Here is a 20,319-nt window from a genome sequence, read left to right as displayed (position 1 = left end):
AGGTTTGTAGAATTGAATGATGAGGGAGTTCTTGATCTCCATTATTTCTCAAAGGATGAAACAAGCTCCCTAAATGGAAGACTAGAAAGTGTTTCATCCCAATTGCACCATGTTACAAATCAAGAAATTGAAGAAGATGATCAAGTGACGACAAGTCAAGTTTTCCCTTGGAATATGAAGAATACAAGGAAGAACTAACCAAATTAGATGATATGCCAACCCATAGCTTTGACAGAGACAAAATGATCAAGTATAAGGATCCGTTAATGAAGAAATCAACTATAGGAGGAGGCAACTTGCAAATGGTCATGATCAAGGATGACTGGAAGCTAGTATTGACAACGGTAACATTCAAAATCTTTATAGAATAGGATAACTTTTCTTGGATTGATGTACAGGGACCTAAAGAAATACCTCCAAAGCTATGTGTTGTGACGTTTTAAGACCATCACCCCATTGCAAATGGGGACACCCTCTTTTCGCTTTAGCAATCAGTCATTATTAGTAGGTGCTAGTTTCATAATAGTTTGGCAACATTTTAAGAGTCTTGTAGGTTTTTAGAGGTCTTAGTCTAGGGAAAGGTTGAGGTGAAAAGATTGTCTTGGGTATGATTCTAAGCCTTATAAGAGATGGAGGATTTTCAATTGCAAGTCAAGTTCTCAGCTTTAAATTCCTTACCAACTTGGCAGAAGAGCTTAGATACATCATGATTTCCACTAAAGCTCTCAAGCTCGAGGCTAGAGTATGACATGTTTATGAGAAGTAATGGAGATGTTCAAGGCTTAGGAGAAATTCAAAATGGTCTTCAAACTTAATCTAGTTACCATGGTAAATATCAACTTTCAGCTAGACCCATACAAACTACAATCAAGAAGGACATGATGTCAGTCGAGATGAACAAGTGTAAGGCATAGTGATGCAGGAGCATCCTCTGGCAATCTTGTATGCTGGAATGGTTTCGCTCTTGGAGTTGGTGAACTCGGTCAAAAGAAGGTGATGTTCAGTGATGCTCAGTCACTATAGGGTAGTTCTGGGTTCTAGTTTTGTCCGAGGAACTTGGTGACTGAAGGAGCTCGATGATGCTTATGATGCTCAGTTGATATTCTGCTCGATGGAACTAGTGCTAGGTGATGCTTGTAGAGCTCAATGAACATGCTTGCTCGGTATGGTCGGTGTATACTTGGCTTTCTCAGTGGTTGTTGCTGACGCTCGATGGTTTGGCTCACCGACTAAATGTTCTTGGAGATTTGATCAGCCAACTTGGTGCATTTAATATATGTAGGGTGTGATCCTAATGTGAATCGATCCTAGGATATACGTGGACCTCTTTAGGGTCTTGGTTCTTTCTCCTGTGTATTTAATGATTGTTGTAACCCGACTAAGGCATATTGTATTTATTTGGGTTCTAGATGTTTCTATTTGCAACAAGCCGACTTGTGGTCGTGCAAGTATAAAAGAAGGGTTTGGGTAGTGTTGTAGGAGTCATAAAAAGGAGTTGGTAGTCAACTAGAGAGGAGTAGCTAGGAGGAGCGAAATTTAGCAGAGCTAGTAGCTGAGTGTGGGCTTAGGAAACAAGAAGATTACTTCGTTGGATCTTGTGAGATCTTGCAAAACTGTTAGTGTAATTGGCCATAACCAAGAAGGCCTTATAGCCTGGCACATTACATGTAATCAGTTGTTTATGAATAAAACAATTGAATTTCCTATCAGAGCTTGTGTTTTGTGCTATGATTCTGTTGTGTAGTTATTTGTTGAGAGCTTGGTCACCTCCATTGGGGGTTCACTCAGCCTTACACTAAGTCAGATGGTATCAGAGAAAAGGTTTGATCTAGTTGGTGATTGTCAAAGCATGGGTTGTAGAGATTTCATGCAATTCTTGCAGATCCGTGTTCTTCTACTTGTGAAACCTTTCTTTGTTGTTCTTGCGAGGTGGCAGGTTGCGATTTGACCTGCAAACAACTTGGGTTTGTTACAAGGTGCTTGGGTGGGATTTGTTACAAAGGGTTTTCGAAGATCTTGAAGGATGCCTCCGAGAAGATTAGACCCTAGGGCAATTGCAAATCTCTATGATGTAGTGGAGACTAAGATTTCAAACAAGGTTAGATCAGATTTCAGATCTGAGATGGAGTTGATGAAGTGCTATGGTCGCTGAGATCATGAGAGCTGTAGCTGATGACCGAGGAATGTGGGTACAAAAGATGGTTATGAGGAAGCTGCTGAAGACTTTGAGGTTGTTGGATCTAGTGGAGAAGACAGAACTGATGGGATAGAGAGATCTGTGGAAGACAAAACTAGTCGGTTGGATAGACCTGGAGCTCGATTAAAACTAAAGCATACGATGGATGTTTCTAATTTATCAGGTACTTTGAATCCTAAGGAGCTAACTGATTGGATTGGTGAGCTAGAAGACTACCTTGAGTTAGAGGATATTGGCGATCTGCTCATAGTGAGGTTGGCACAGACTAAGTTGAAAGGACATGCTGAATTGTGGTGGAAAGAATTGCAGAGCGATAGAGAGAGGAAGGTGAAATAAAAATCAATAGGTGGAAAATTGAAGGCTAAGTTCATCCGTACTAATTATGAACTTGAGTTGTTTAAGAGATTGCAAAATCTGAAGCAAAAGGATATGTTTGTGAAGGATTATACCGAAGAATTTTACTAGTTAACTATTCGGTCTAGACATAGAAAACTTTCCAGTGGCTAGTTGTGTTAATGGTTTGAGATTCAATAATGATGATGAGATTGGTATGTTGAAGATTGATTCTGTTGAGGATGCTTATCAGTATGCTTTGAACACAGAAGATAAGCTAAAGAGAAGACATCAAGTTAATTCCTGAGGGAAGAAGAAGCAAGATCATTCAGTGAAGGATAAACAAATTGTTGAGGATGAACCGAAACCTATTGAACAGAGGAGAAGAACAGGTAGAGGTGGATTTATGAGTACTTGCTGCTAGTTTGTCCTTTGCTTGATCTCCTTTTATGCTTTCTCTTGATCCTCGCTTGCCTGCCCTGATTAGGGTTCCCCAAGACTTCTTCTTGAATCTTCCATAAGCCATTTTGAATAAGAATGTCGTCCTCAATTCTATTTCCTATTTTTACCTATTAGCGATAAAACTTATCTTTTTCGATACTATTCTTCTGTATCGATTACATATCATGTATGCTGATTGCTTTCTTAATTATGTAGTAAGTCGATAACTCTCCTTATCTTTTCCAATAGTGTCTCTGATATGACTTGATTGTTCCACTTGTTGACTTAATATAATTTGCCAGCAATAACTACCATATCAAAATCTTCATTAATAACCTGTAGAGGATTTTGTCAAGTAACACGGTTCATTTACCAGTGTTGGAGTCAATATCTAATCTGGCTATTATCTTTATCTTTTTGGGCTTCAGAGTCTCAGTGGTGTACTTACTAACCATATCCCATACAAGGATGGAGACTGGTACTATGTTACGTTTCTTATTCACCGAAGTCATCAACCATTGGGGAGTGGTATCCATTGTGGTTTTATCAATGCTAGACTTGTCAAGAGTCGAGGTGACTATCAAGGTTGAGTTGTCCATGTCCAAGACGTCACACTTTGATTGGTAGGAGTCCATCAATAGTGGGTTGATACATTGTTCTTCCTTCCCCTATTCCATTTCTTTCTCCAACTCCATGTCCACCATTCTATCACAGTCTGCTTCCTTTTTCTTTTTGTCCTTCATCCTTGATCTGCTTACCCGTACTATAGGGCAAACTATTGTGGATGTCGAGGATACAAGAGGTAGATCTTTTGGCCTTGGATCTGTTGCCACTTGCATCACAAATCCAAATATCACCATTAGAAAGAGATCCTTTCATATATCTCAACATGCAAGTCTTGGATTTTCACTTTTGTCTTCTCTTTGAGCCACTTTCCAGTTCTTTTCACCATATTAAGTGTTCTCATTTATATGTCATCCTTCTCGGTCTCAATCTATTTTACTCGGGCAAGCATTGATTTTTCACCTCTTCAATCTTTGGATCCATTATACATGAACCATCTTCTTGCACTCCTTCAATGTCCATTTCAAGTCCCAAGGTTACAATTTGTGATAGCTGAAGTCCGCTCCAAAGCCTCTTTCTTACCTCAACTTCATCCAGACAATCTTCCCAGAAATCCTTGAGATGAGGTAGGGGTTAGAGCTGATCTTCTAATTTCAGACATTGTCTAGCAAATCCCTTATTATCAAAGCCCTATCTACTTTGTAGTACTTAAAGTCAAATATTCTTAGGCTATACCCAATACTTACTGTGTGAGAAAAGGTTTTGCCAAAGCAAAGGCACAACTCTAAGGGATAAAGACTCTCTCATTCTTGTTCTAGTAGATGCTTATTGACAACCTAAGTTAACTATTTGCATAGTTCAGCCAAAACAATGTAGTCCAGAGCGTATCTAGGTAGCTTCACTAGTTCTCCTTCATAGCCCCCTACCCAAGTGTAGGTAAAATGAGGATACTAAATGTAATAGATGTCGTAGGTGCTGACCAACTATTTTGCTACATCTATCATTCTTTTAGCCAACATGTATGTTATCTCGAAGAACAACCTCCCAGTGAATATATCATTTTGTTGGACTAACTGCCAATGTTTCCCTTCGGGAATCCTATCACGGCTTAACTGCTTCTTGTGTTCTATAAGTCTAGTGGTTGTATCGGGCATTAACAGGTTGATCTTTTGGTGTAACAACAACCCTAGTTTATAAAAAGTGGTATCATAGCTTGGTCACAAGTTCGAATCCCCTCAAGTAACATTGAGGGGGGATTGTTGGACAATCATCAATGTTCCCCTTTAGAATTCGTGACATGGCTTAACCACCTCCTATGTTCTATAAGTCTAGTGGTTGTGTCGGGCATTGATAGGTCGATCTTTTGGTGCAATGACAACCCTATCCTACAACACTTTTATCCTTCTATAATCTTCCAATGCTCTCAAACCAAGGTTCATAGGGAATGCCTACCCATTCTTTGGTACAAGCAAAACAGTAGGTGAGGTACGAGGACATATTGAAGTCTTATCTTCCCAAGCCTACCATCTTTAGTTGATCCCGCATGGCCTTGGCTCAGATATCAATTCCCCCCAATCTAAGTATTGTTTTCCTTCTAAGACAATGTGCACAAAGAAGTACATCCATTTTGACAAAGAAGCGGGCTTGAGAGGCTCCTTTCACTTTTTACAAAAACACTACCAAGTCCCTTACATAGGGTTTCATATGTTCTCCTGTGAGAGGTTTTGGCAATCTAGACCTACCCTTTTGAAACTTAAGCAATCAATTTCTAGCTATAACTTTCTGATGTTTATCAACACATTCATTGAACCTCACAATGGAAAGGGAAGGAGTAAATTCTAAGCAGGATTCTTTCTCAAGAATCTTAAAAATAGATGCAACGGTTTCTTTGTCAATTAATAACTGAATTCATCCATCATTTTTCGGATACATTGGTGCCTCACATCATATCTATTGATACATTCTTTGATAAGCTCTGGAGATACAATGGAAGGAAGCGGCCTCAACCAAACCACTTTCTGCAATTTCTTTCATGAAGGGATCACTTGCTTGTGTTACCACCCTTTCGTTAAACTCCCCTAAGTCATACTCCATAAGGGTTGTATCTCCTATTATAAGACTTTCACAAATTAAACTAGTGGCATTGTCAAATATGTGGAGGGAAAACTTCATGGTGACTATGGGTTCACCTCAATCTGAGGCAAAATTTCTCTAATATGCTAGAAAACTATAAATCATTAACAAAATAAACTTTTTGAAACCCAAGTTTTTAGCTAAAAGCATTTGCAACTCCTACACGTGTACAATCACCTTTTACCTTCGCCGCGCTACTTCAAATTGGTAACTATAAATGATTAATTAAGTTTTGCCACTCCAAATACTCATTAATTAAGTTTTGCCACTCCAAATACTCATAGTGGAGAAAATCTCAAAATTAATTGCAATATCTCTTAACTCGTGTTGAATGACCACGATGCAACATTTTCGCAGCATGGGAACTTAATATCTGTGACATCATGATGTAACCGTTCCCATTTATGTTTACATTTGCTCGACCAACTCAACCATTTTCAATTGATTTGAGGTGTACATAATATACCTTGGGAAAGCCAATGCCTTAGTAAAATTTCAATTAGTCACTTTTTCAATATCGTGAACCATCAGCAACCAAATGAACCTCACTGAACTTTCAAAAAACATGGTTCATTGGGGTTCATGCCCCTTTTCCAACCCTTTAAACCTCATAAGTTATAGATTTTATGTTAGCATGGGCTGATGTGACTAGCTGGTGGGACCAGCAGTGCAAACCTCAAACCTTGCTAAACCACAGTAAAACTACTTGAATATGGTTCAATACAGTTCATAGCACTTCAAATTGGTTCATCGAGTTTAAAGTGGTTCGACGGCTTTCACTATAGACTTAACATATTTAAAGGAGAAACAAGTGTTAAATGAGAGATTGCCAACCATTAACCCTATGGGTTGTATCAACCATGAAGAACGTGGTCTTCAAACAATGAACCACGTTCAACTCCTTCAAAGCAGCCTAAACTAAACCGGACTAAGGGAGACACTTTACTTTGGGGACTTTGGGATCAAAATTCTAGGAGACATACAAAAGAAGGAAAATAATGAGGGAATACATAGTATGCCAATAGCATCTCAAGCATCAAAGGCATATTTTCAAGGGAATCTTCTCCTTTGTAACAAGCTTCCCTCCCTCGTTGAAGGCCAAGAAGAGCAAACCTCAATCATAAAAGAAGATCCTTCTTCCAACTATATGAATTGATTCTTTCTTAAGGCAAGAAACATCAAACATAACAACTTTGGAGATTTGAGGAGCATTTGCAGACCTAGGCATTTCCTTGATTCTTCTCAACAATTGAAGACATTAGAACAACATTCGAGTATCTTTTAAATCCATTTGTGAAGGTAAAGACATTTCATCTTCAGAACTAGCCTCTGCTTTGAACTAGCACGCTTTCAATTCAAGTTTGTTTCATTTCGAATCCAAGGATAATTTCTAGACTAGGTTTTGGCTAAGGCAAACCCCTTTCTACCAAGCAATCTCTCTAAATTGTGTGTAGGAACAAGCTGCGCTGATTTCATGACCAAATTTGGAAAGCGCAAGAGCTTACCTACAATTTGGGACTGGAAACAGTCAAGAGTGCTAGGAAAAAGTCATCCCATATGACTTTGTCTAGAACATGGTTGTCCCAAAGGACTTTGTCCCTCCAAGCTTCCACCAAATCAGATCTACAAGTTAGTTTCTATCTCAGAGTTCTATTTCCAATAGCTGAATCTATCTGTCTAATTTCTAATAGTATGTGTATCCTGAAAGTCAATCTCCTTCCTTATCTTGTCCTAAATCTTGCTTCCATCATTATGTTTTCCATATCAACTCTCTATTTAAGCAAAGGATCATTGGACTCATTTAGTCCTTGGGGTTTCTTGAGCCTAGCGAGTTATCTTATTTCCAAATGTGATTAAAGAAATAGGACCATCTATCCATATCCATACTATTAGGATTTAGAGACACTAACAAGAGGGGTGAATCAGTACAACCAATTAATTCCAAACTTTAATTGTCGTCCTCTAAAACCAAAATGCTACTTTCCAACATACTAAGCATACAACCGGTATTAGCAAATAAAGCATAATAAAACTAAATCGTCACACATGACTCATGACACAATAAGTTTGGTCTCATGGAAACCCTTGGATAAAAGGTAAAAGCCAAGATGGGGATAGTGCCTACAAATCTTCATTATACTGTAGTAAATGAATTGCCCAGTTAAGAGCATACAACTACCCTTTCTAGGGGTTCACCCTATTAGGAGTGATTTTGTACCTTGTTAGAAGTACAAATAGATTTGCTAAGATCTACCTTATTAAAGGATTTACAGAACTCTATTAACAGTGTGCCCTATTAGGGGATTTACAACTTCGAACCTGTTAGGGTCCACCCAATCCAGGGATTTACCAGTCGTAAATGTTAGGAAACAACTGAATCTTTGATTTGTATATGGCACTCCTTGCCTATCAGATCCCTTATGCTCTCTAATTTGATTATGCTGCATTGTGCACTTCTCTTCTTTGTATCTTGATCACACTTGCTAGTTCATTCGCTTCTACTAGCTTGCACCGATCGTCTTCCCTCATTGGTTTCTACTTCTCTTTGCAACATGCTATCCAATTTGTCTGTTACAGATCCTTTATGTTTACCTATGATCATTTTAACTCTTAATCCTGACCCTTCATTTGAATTTGTATTTCCCTCTCTTTCATCTCATGCATTTCACATTTCTCAATGGTTCAATTCAATTAGGTCGGCCTTCATCTCTAGTTTACTTGTCCATGCTCAGATTGGTTAAAACGTATTACATAGAGAGTCCAAACGTATTACATATCCCAAGGTAATATGTATACCTTTTCTTAGTCTTCACTACTAGATTCACATTATCCAATGTGCCTCTTCCTTGACCTTTATATAAATTATTCACACTTTGTCATATAATCATCATCCATCACTTAGTAATCACTGATCGTGACAGGTATCTTCCCTTCACTTATTTAACCTGTACATTTACCAATGAACCTGTTGATTGACCAACTTAGTTCTCACCAATCAGTGGTAAGTATATTATGATTGCAATCAATGACAACCATCTAATAATCATACACCTTTCCAATATAGGAAATAGTAAGGTAATGCCAATGATCTTCCTTTGATCTTCCAATGCCAATTGTTTTCCTTTGATCTTCCAATGCCAATTATCTCAACACATCCTTCCATTCTACTCCCCTTTTCTTTTTATGTTACATTTTGGCAAACCCAACTCCTTACATTTCACTTTTGATTTAAATACTTAGATGTGATTTTCATTACATTTCATGTGCAATTATGTTTCTTTTGTGCCTTAATTAGATTCATGTTGCATAAACTTAAAGAATATTTGTATTTTCATTTCAGATCTGATTTATATATAATGTTTAATGACCCATTCACTAGCGGTAGTTTGTGTTGTTTAGACGTTTTCCCTCTTTCATTACCTTATGCATAACTTTAAGTCCTACCTATAGCATTCTTTGTTTGATCCGAAGTCCTCGAATATGTTCCACAGGAATGTGAATGATACCAACATTACTAATGACTTACCTCCTATTATTGATCTCTCCCCACTCTTCTCATGATGAAGATAAAACCTTACGATTGTCTCCTGCCCAAGTGGAAGAACTCTCCAAGATTTTGAAAAATTTGAGCGATAGTCAAGTCAAACATTCTATCAAGGAAGCCAACTTCTTATTAGGATTGAGGAATTTGATTCACAATGATGAAGATGGTGTTGATGTGCAATATCTCATATTATTAATGATAATATTAAGTCCATTAAAACTTGTGCTCAAGATCTTGGCCTCTCTCATGCTAACATTAGTGTTATGACTTCTATACCTATTCCTACTTCCTTACCCAGTGTCCCAACATATACTCCACCTCTCATTGCTACACCTGTTTCAAACATTAATCTTACACATGTTAGTCTTGAAAGTATTCATAATTCTATCATTCCTCTGACAAGTATCACATGTATTTCGCAACAATCACCTATAGCTACTTAATGTCTCGCTTTCATATTCCAACGCACCTTTTGTCTCTCATAATGTTCCAAATCAATACATCTATTGAACAAACCATCAATAGCTTTATCCAAACTGCATCATTCTTACAACAACTTGCCTCCATGACCCAATCAAAATTCAATATCCCTACTTGTGACCTTGCTAGTCCTTTGTTTCTTGACATCATTTGTGTCATTATCGCTCGATATATGGAGTTAGCTCATTTAGAAATCTATATCGGAGAAGGTGACCCTTGGCTCATGTGAAAACATTTCAAACCTTGTGTAATGATTTCTCTTGTGATCATAAGGTTATCGCTAAGTTGTTTGCTAAAACATTTAGAGCTTACAATGGTATTGCTCTTTGCCTCCTTATTCTATTGACTCATTTGGAAAACGTGCTAATGCTTAAATTCAACAATTTCAAAGTAATAATGGTTCTCAAATTTATTTAACTGATTTGACTTATTGTGAGTAAGGTGTTATTGGAAAAGTGACTGATTTTATTTGTAGATTCAAACATTTCCATACTAAAATTTATTATCATGTGCCTAATATCGATGTTTAATGTATTTTTATTACTAATTTGCAAAAGAAACTAGGGATAAGATATTACTTTCTTTACCCAATTGTGTGCATTGCTTCATATTTATCAGCTTCTCAACAGGAATGCATAATACTAGAGATAAATGAAATACAACAATAGCATGAATCACATAGAATCACATTACACCATAAGTGAGCCCATTTGAGACATCCAATCAAATGGCGCCAATTGATAAGAGTGACGTAGCCTCACAACCTTTTCAAAAGTTTCCAAAGCCCAAAGGCTTCATCAAGATCAACAACCCATCAAACAATGTTGATACACAATGAGCAGTTGCAGCTTCAGGTGTGGCTCCTTTGTCATCTATTTTAAAACCATCATGTAATTTGACAACTTTTTGAATCTTTACATGATGTGATGTTGAAATTGGTTAATGCTAATGTTTTGACACTTCCTCCCATCAAATAATGACTCATCATTTGGCTAAATCCTATCATCCCAAAACCTTTTGCCAATACCATCGTCAACCCGGCCTTGATACCAAGCAATATTTAAGGTTGAAACATCGTTTCCAAGACCTTATAGATTCAAATGTCATAAATATTGAGGGCCTTAATGATCAGGGAAAGAAACATTGCTTGACCCAACCAAAATTCACATATCTATACAAATCCTTTACCCTCCCATTCCACCAACACAGTTGTACTTATCCATTTTGGGCCTTCTTGTACCCTTATTGTTAAGTCTAGTGAACCCACAACCATGAACAATGAGAACACACGTCATAAGGCCTACAATGTTGTTGACCTTATTGATCGACCAAATCTCAAACCTAAGTCAAAATGTGAACCGTGCATTACATTTGATCCTAAGGACACTTGACAGTCCCCTTTACACAGCTATTAAAATTAATAATGTTCCCTCTTATGGTGTGCTTATTGATCTTATCTGCATGGGGAATGTTATAACTAAGTCCTAACTATGGTTACAATACTTTTCCCGTTGAAGTTGGTAAAAAATGCTTTAATATCACCTCTAAGTGAGACTTGGCCTTCCTTGGCTTACTTTCATGAAAGCTATTGATATTCCTATTTATAATTGTTTAAGATTTCCCAATGATAGAGAAATTATCACGATTAATCATAGTCTCTATCAACATTTAGCAAGTCATGGAAACTTTGACCTTGACCATTTTGACCTAGCATGCCTCAATGATTAAACCAAGATCATCTCTTCCTATCCTACTGAAAACTCAAAGCCCAAAAGATTTGTGAATTAAGCTACCCTACAGATGTCCCATCTCCTTGTCTTGAACCTAGACTCCTTGCACCTTCCATTCTTCCTATTTATCCTTCAATCTGCCTCCTATATCTTACAAGTGTTTCATAGCCTCTATCTCTCAACCTAGCAAGGTTCCTTTTGTTCTTCCTCCCAAGGAATCAAAGTAGCCAATGTTGATTTATCCTAAACCATCCCAAATTTCAAAGAAAACCAAAAGCAAAATCTATGCTCATGACCGCCATTATAGATGCTATGAAAGGGCACTTGAACTTTCCTCAAAAAACATTTCCTCGCCTAAGACAGCTTCTAATGCCTTGATTCCATTTTCCTAACCTAAGCATAGCCCAAGGGGGAAGTTAATCTGAAGGACGAAAAATTGAATAAACATAATTATTTTTCTATTTGCATCAAAAATCCTATTGTGATTAATTTAGATGAGGAAGATACTCTCAATTTTGATAAAAATGTTTCTAATTCCAATATGATGTTAATGTAACAATTCTGATGATATGTATGAGATTATTGAAATCAATTGTGAATTATCTCCTATATTTTTCACAAATGTTATCCCTAACTCCTAGTAACAAAGTGACTCATCATTACAGCATGGCCCTTGTTTGGAACTTGTGATAACTCCATCTGTCATGCTCAACATTGTTTCTCTTGCATGTTTCCCAACTTTCCTAAATGGTGATGACCGAGATGGGGGAGGTAGACAATGTTTGATTAGCTCCTCTTGTATGGTGGATTCTTTTGTGTTTTCTTGTTCATGTTGTGTTTCCCCTTTGATGTGCTAATTGATATATGTTATATTTAGATTTATTTTCAAGGAGATAAAGGGATCATCTATCATGACATTCTTCTATCGGTATCTCATTTCTTTCTTCTATCATATACATGTTATGTCATGCATGTGCCTTTGTTGTAAACATGTCTTCGTGTCGTTTGATGGGGAATGATGCAAAATGTTAGCAAACATCGATTCTCTTGAGTCTCCACAATGTCGACCCAAAAATACTTTCATTTGTGTATCTTACATATCTTTCTACTATGCTTGTAGTTCTCTTACCTCTAGAGGAATGATGTAAATTCATTTGCAATCATTCCTATTATACATAAGTTATCATATGATCATACTAACCCTAGACTATGGAGATCCCCTTGTGCTCTCTCTTTGTCATGTACTTTATTTCCCTTGGTTTGTCCTCACTTGGGAGCATATCACCATTTTAAGGTATTTTAGATGCATGTATGCTTATTTACAGCCATTCCTCTTGTTAAGGTGTTTGCAATCAATTTTTTCGACAAATTGCTTAGCAATGGATTACTTAACAATAATTTCATGTTGTGATATTGCTATTAGGATTCAACTGTGTAGTTTTTCAACACTACTACCTACAATTTTCAACACTACTACCTACAACACTTAAGCAGATTTACACTCTTTACTATTATGTTTTAGGTCATATGTTAACAATATGATTTCTAATTTTACTTCTCAAATAAGATATTCGCAATTTGAATAATACTTTATTTTCTTCAAATATATGTCTTTAATATAAGCTCAAATGCCATAAATTTTAAGTGCAACAAATGAAATTTATTGAAACAAATATTGATTAAAAATATTATATTTCTTTAATATCCTTTTTTAACTTATTTAGTTGGCAAGTTACATATGTTCTCTCTTAAACATTATACTAAATTGTCACATTGCACACAATGGTTTATGTTCACACTCAATCAATGCGTATCTTTGTCTACTTGTAATATTTCTTATGTTTGTCTAACTTTAAATCTTTCTAAGTATGTCAACTCAACACAATATATTAGATTTACATTACTATACTCATCATTTAAGATTAAATTGATGTATCTTCTCCATAGCAACATAAAACCTCTTCTTTTCCTTGCATTCAATTAGAAAAATCTCTCCTATTGGCTAATTGTTGCACGTATATAAAATATGAAAAATCTTTCCTATTGGCTAATAGATGCTCACAAAGGTGAAGCACTGGGACTTCCCAAGAGGTCACCCATCCCAGTACTACTCCATCTCAAGCGCTCTTAACTACAAAGTTTCCTCCATGGTTAAACCCACTTTGCTTGCAACCCCATTTGCAAAACCTTCAACAAGTGTTGTGCCTTATGAACCATTCATTAGAAAGCCCCTTAAGCTATTCAATTGATAAGTAGGAAATGTTTTCCGCAGCAAGTCAAATTGTGAAACTACTATCAAGATTCAACTGTGTAATTTTTTTAGTCAAACTTGTTGATGCATATTTCATGGGTAGTGGTTCACATGAACCCATCTCTCATGAGAATAAATGGAACACTTAGCACTCATTGGATCTATGTGATGCTCACAGAGGTGAAGCACCAAGAATTCCTAAGAGGTCACCCATTCGAGTACTGCTCCTCCTCAAGCATGCTTAACTATGGAGTTTCCTCCATGGTTAAACCCACTCTTCTTGCAACCCCATTTGCAAAACCTTCAACAAGTGTTGTGCCTTATGAACCATTCATTAGAGAGCCCCTTAAGCTCATCAATTGATAAGTAGGAGATGCTTTCCACAGCAAGTCAAATTGTGATATTGCTATCAAGATTCAACTGTGTAGTTTTTCAAATCAAACTCATTGACTCATATTACATGAGTAGTGGTTCACATGAACCCATCTTTCATGAGAATAAATGGAACACTTAGCACGCAATGGATCTAGGTGATGCTCATAGAGGTGAAGCATTGGGACTTCGCGAGAGGTCACCCATCCTAGTACGACTCCAGCTCAAGCGCACTTAACTACGAAGTTTCCTCCATGGTTAAACCACTCTGCTTGCAACCCCATTTGCAAAAACTTCACCAAGTGTTGTGCCCTATAAACCATTCATTAGAAAGCCCCTTAAGCTCATCAATTGGCAAATAGGGCACATGATATCTTTTCATGCCCCCGCGCATAACAAGCGGATTCCTTTGGAAATAATGTTTTTTTGAGGCCTAATCCTCTTTTGACATTGATTTCTCTCTTTACATAACCATTGTAAGTAAAACCTTACTAGGCTAGTGTGGTCATGTCTCCTTTCTCTCTTTTTCAAGTGTTGCTTCCTTTATCTTGGTTTTGGATTTGATAAGGACCTAAGCCACTTGGGGGCTTGGTGTCTCCTTGATCTTGATAAAAGAAATTCTAATGCTTTGATCTACTTTACCGTGAGCATGAGGTAATCTCATTCTCTTGCTAAAGTGGGGGCTAATTCTACCATCATAAATTGTACTAAGTGGATGCTCAGTTAGGTCCTACTTTAGCGCCTTTGGGCTTCCATGTTCATTATGCTTGATCCAACCCCAAGTTTTCTTGTTGATGACTCAATCCCCAATGTTTGCCTCAAAATGTAAATAAAGTTACATCTCAACAGTTGAGAAGGAAATCCAAATTCATGTTAGCCCTCTTCGATTTTTGGATTTTGAAATGTTTGTGACAGGTATACAAGCAATCTACCTCTCCTTATGTAAAAGTACTAATAAGCAAGAAGAAGCAAAACCAAGAATTCATTATAACATAAACAAATGACCTCAACATTACCTCAAGTGCAAGCTTAAGCTCTTTGGCATCTCAAGCATCCAAGGCATCTTTTCAAGGCAATCTTCTCCTTTGTAGGAAGCTTCTCTCCCTCATTTAAAGCCGAGAAGAGGAGACCTCAATCGTGCAAGAAGATCCTTCTTCCAACTATATGAATATCAATATGAATTGATTCCTTCTCAAGGTAAGCAACATCAAACGTTACAACATTGGAGATTCGAGGAGTATTTGCAGATCTAGGCATTTGTGAAAGGCAACCTTGATTCTTCTCAACAATTCAAGACATTACAACAACATTCAAGTATCTTCCAAATCCATTTGTGAAGGTATAGACATTTCCTCTTCAAATCTAGCCACTGCTTTGTCTAGCACATTTTCAATTGAAGTTTATTTCATTTAAGTTCCAAGATTGATTCCTAAATTAGGGTTTGACTACCTTTCTACCCAACAATTTGTCTCTTTTTTGTATACAGGAATAAGTGGCACTAATTTCATGACTAGAACTAGAAAGTGCAAGAGCTTGCCTACAATCTAAGAATGAAATTTGTCAAAAGTGCCAAGGCAGAACTTACCCAGACAAATTCTTCCCTCCAACTTCTCTCCAAATCGGATCTCTACAGGTTAGTTTCTAACTCAGAGTTCCCTTTCAGATAGCAAAATCTGTATGTGTGGTTTTTGTTAGTCTGTGTATGATGCAAGTCAATCTCCTTCCTTGTTTTATTCTAAATCTTGCTCCCATCATTTTATTTTCCATATACATTTTCTATTTAAGTGATAGATCTTATTCATTTAGCGATTGCTCCTTCTTGAGCCTAGCAGGTCAAATAGGACCATCTATCCCTATCCATCCTACCATTCATCTCTCCTTTTTATGTTACACTAAGCGGAAGATCTAGCGAGTGAAGATGCAACATGGAAAGATGAAATGTTCCTTCAAAAGCATCTGGAATTCATTAATAGTGGAGACAATGTATTATGGAATTTAGAGGGGGGGCAGGAGTTGTATTATGCCCTTAACCTATGTATGCATGGGGATATGTGTAGTTGAGTTGTGGCTAGCATAACCTTCAAGTAAGTTATATAATCTTTTATATTGTCTTATCTAGATATTTAGGTCAGTCTAGTCTACATCCATGGCATAAAGGAGGTTGCTTTTAGTTTATTATCACCATGCTATATATCTATTCTTATCTAGCCAACTTTGCATCCCAAGGCAACATTTTCCAACCCCTCTTTAATTACTTCAATTTGACACATCTAGAAAGAATGGAACATAAGGATTTTTCAAGATAAGGCTCTTTACATTGAAGATTTGCTTTAAGGATGGAATTTGCCAATTCTTGAGGTAATGAAGTGTTAGAGTCTTGAAAGCTTCTCAAACTCCCTCCCATTGATGAGCAGTGGGAGCTCAACTAAAAGTGTTCTTATGAAGGATGCACAAGGGTTCCTCCTATATCTCTCAAATTAAATGTTGATAGACCATCAAGAGGAAATCCAGAAGTTTCTGATCTTGGCTATGTGATTAAAGATTTTTACAGGACTTTAATCAGGGCTTCTTCCAAGTACTTGGTAGCTACGGAAAACAATGACGTTGTTGCCTCTGCTTTAGCTAACTCAAGTGGCCTCTCAATTTGGGATCTCAGAGCTCCAATTTGAAAAGGATTCTATGAGAATCTGCAATGCTATCAACAATTGTGGTCCCCACAATTAGAAACTAGAGAACATTCTAGATTTGGCTTGGCCTCTGCTAGACTCTTTAGAATTGTTTTCGTCCTGTCATTGCTTTCACGGAAGTGAAAGACACTGTGGATTGCATGGCACACTTATGGTATTTTGTCAAATGATGACTTGATTGTTAATGCTTGTTCAGCAAGTAGCAAGGTAATGCCTTGAAAGAAGACTGTGGCCCCCCCTAGACCCCAACTCTCACAATCATTAAGCAACAGCTAGTGAATTATCAAAAAGGTGGAAGGAGAATCATCTGTCATATCAACTCCTGATCATTTTTTTTTAATTTGCATGCTTGGGGCATTCTTTTTATTGTCAGCGGCAATGAGGGGGGTGGCATACTGTTTTAATATTAAGCATAGACCCATTTACAAGTGCTTCTTCTCGCTAGGTTTTTATCCATCTACTCTCAGCAATGGCGCAAAAGTCCCATCTCTATATAGAAATCTAGGAAATGTCTTCTAAGGGGCTAACTTCAAATCAGAGGGTAGCAGTTATTTTTGTGCTGTACACAGCCTTCTGGAGAATGTGAAGGAGATGACAGGTCTGGCCTACCTCGAGACCAAGTTCAGGAGTGGCAAAAATTATGAAATTGCTTTTGAGTTAGCTTCAAATCTACTTTATCTTGTGATGTATAACGATGTGGTAAGGCATCTGCGGAATTCTATGTTCATTTGGAGTCTAGAGATGGTATGATGTCTGTCCTAGAGATTTCTGAAGCCAATCCTGCATGCCCTTTGCCACTAGCAGGTTTGGAGTTTCAAAGTATAGTTTCTATGGCCTATAGGGAGTCAGAGTCCAGCCTTGTGGCACTTGTTGGAGCCATTGATACCTTGCAGAAATTCATGGTGGATTGTAGGGAGGGTTTCTTCCCTAGCTTTAATTTGATTAATGTCCAGCAAACATTTAGAGCGCCTTCCCTGCATTTTGATAGGGAGAAGGCAGAAAGAGAAAAGCAGGTTGTGAAATACTTCCATTATACTGGCTTAGATGGTGCTGACAGTGGGGCTGCCAGTTCACGTACTGTTCAAGGAACTGAGGAAATGCTTGTGCTGGGTGATAAGTTGTGGTTTTCTGTTATTATTCATTCATGTGTTTAGTTTCAGAGTGGGCTGCTCAATTAGGGCCTCTGATTTTCAAGCAGAGCCCTTTAGGTCAAGTTTTCCAGTGCTGTTTGTCAGCTTTCCTGTTCAAGAAGTGCTTTCATACTTCAACATAAGTTTGTTTTTTGAAATAAATACAAAGAGATGGGCTCAAGTTTCTCAATTTGCATAATGAAGAAAAAAAAAACTAAATATCTCTATACTTCAACAAACATCTGCTTCCTTCAAAATGTTTGTTAATCTGCAAACTATATTGTGATATGAACAATTTACATTGATCCATTCAAAGCTAAATTTCATATGGACTTAGCCTAAACAATTTGCAAAGTACTACAAGAACATGATCTGAACTATGTTTCTCCTCAAAATAAGACATTTGCAGTAATTGTTGCAGATAGCTGAATGTTAGAATGTTAAATGAGGACTAGCATATGTGATTATCACCAGTGATTCATAGGATGTATCAGATAGCTACCCGATTTTCCGAACATAATGTTTCCACTACCAAAGAAGCTTGAAATTAGGTTTCTAAAGACTTGCCACTTGAGAAAATTTTATGTTTTGCAGACTAAAAGCTTCAATACAAAAGACTAAGAATTGAGACTAAGACTAGCATAGCTGTGGGTTTCAAAGTTAAAAGCAACAATCCACCTCCTAAACAACAATTGATTAAAGAATTCAAGCTTCTGAGATCTATAATAAAGAAAGAATCTTCCAGAGGAATGCAATAAGAATTCAAAGAATAAACAACGCTGACCACAAAACAATAGAATAATTGATAAAACACTAGGACTAGCATAGATGTACAGTTTAAAATTTAAAGCATAACCCTCCACCTCCTAAATAGTATATAATTAGAGACTTCAAGACTGTACAGACCAAAAAAGTTAAAAGCACACCGACAAGGATAAATTACAGATAGTAATTCAAAAGAGACACTTCGGACTGCAAAGAAAGAGTAAGTGACATTAAGTCTCGAATTAGTATACAACTTAGAAGAAACCATGCACCTCATAAACAAAAAATGGTTAAGGCTTAAAATTTCTGCAATCCGCAATGTTATATTAAAAATCTTCCTTAAGGATTCCTTCATCGGCATAAAGAAAGAAAGAAAGAAAATCAATTAACTTTAACCCGGGGTAGCTGTGCAGGAATTAGTCAAAGAGTTCGTAGAAAATAGAATTGAGAGAAATAAAAACTAATTAAAAAAGAAATGGTCAGTGAAAAACACAATTTGGTAAAATAATCGGACAAAATATGAAAAATAGAGGACAGATTTTAAATAAAAATAGCAATTACAAACATTCTCAGCTATATTGAGAAAAATTTTAGCAGAAATGGCAATTACCTAAAAACTCTGAACCGGAAGTATTTTGAGCGATTCTATTGAAAAAAAATTAATTATAATAAAAATTCTTAAGCAAATTTAGCAATAACATTTAAAAATCTGAGCTGTGAAGAAAGAAGAATTGGCGATCATATGAAAAATCTAAATTATGGGGAAAATCTTGGGCAGAATTAGCAATTTAGTAGAAATTCCAAATTAAAGTCATCAGCTAAAATATGTTGACTAAAAAGAGTAAAAAAAATATGTTGACTATGGAGGAAAAATTTAAAGCGGAATCGGCAATCACCTAAAGAGTTGTAGTCGACGCTTTTCGTTCGCCATTAAAGTGATTTTCGGCCTTACAATTTTGCACGAATTCGTATAAATGCTCGGCTTTGTTCCCCGTGACAGATAAAGGCGGGATAACTGATCACAAATCTAACCAGCCGTAGACCAATAGGTATCTTATGAAAAAAGTAATTACTACAATTTAATTAACTGCGAAGTCATGTAATCTCATAAACTCTGTATAATGTTGCAGCAACTGTTGGCCCGCGGAAGAACGAGCAGCAATTCTTCATGGGAATCCACCTCCTAACTTCTGCGAAACGTAAGTGAAATTCTGAATTATGGGGTTTCATAGAACAAGTAAGCAGTTAAAAAAAATTAAACTTAAAGTCAAAAATATACGTGGGGTGCACGGATTAATATTCAAAGCATGCAATAATACTTTGACTGGGAATGAATAAAACACGACGTAGCTCAAGTATATAGGCATTAAGAAATATATAAATGTCTAAAACGTATAAACCTTGAATATTAAAGTATGATTAATTTATCTTTTAGTAGGTCGTTTAGTTAGGAGTGACTTGTTTGGTTTTGCATAGTATGAAATTGTTTTTTTGGTTGAGTATGATGTTTGATATTTATTTGAAGGATTCTCTCTTTAAGAAATTAAATTTAGATTATACCATGTCATGATTGTTTATATAAAATTTGTTAAATTCACAGTTGCATGTTTTGGTATATGCAACAATAAGTGATAGGAGAATTCTAAAAATAAAATATATCAAATCAAACATTATATTTATTCCAAATTTTCT

General features: G+C 36.7%; 1 protein-coding gene across 4 annotated transcripts in view; it reads right to left on the bottom strand.

The window, feature by feature from the left end:
- The window catches only part of LOC149564014 (uncharacterized), a 98,847-nt gene extending 78,888 nt beyond the window's left edge, over positions 1-19,959 (bottom strand). For 2 of the 4 annotated variants that reach the window (XM_089827121.1, XM_089827120.1), the window contains exon 1: positions 19,524-19,868. The gene's annotated coding sequence lies outside the window, so the exon portion shown is untranslated. Of the gene's footprint in view, positions 1-18,899; positions 18,984-19,523 lie in introns of those variants that run through there. The other 2 variants (XM_089827118.1, XM_089827119.1) reach the window with 2 other exon arrangements.
- Positions 19,960-20,319: the final 360 nt, after the last annotated feature.

Source organism: Cupressus sempervirens, chromosome 4, assembly GCF_028749045.1.
Source record: "Cupressus sempervirens isolate cs-2001-9-10 chromosome 4, ASM2874904v1, whole genome shotgun sequence".
In the NCBI taxonomy this organism is placed as follows: Eukaryota; Viridiplantae; Streptophyta; class Pinopsida; order Cupressales; family Cupressaceae; genus Cupressus; species Cupressus sempervirens.
Note: the sequence above shows the minus strand (reverse complement) of the source record. Positions and strands in the feature narration are given on the sequence as shown.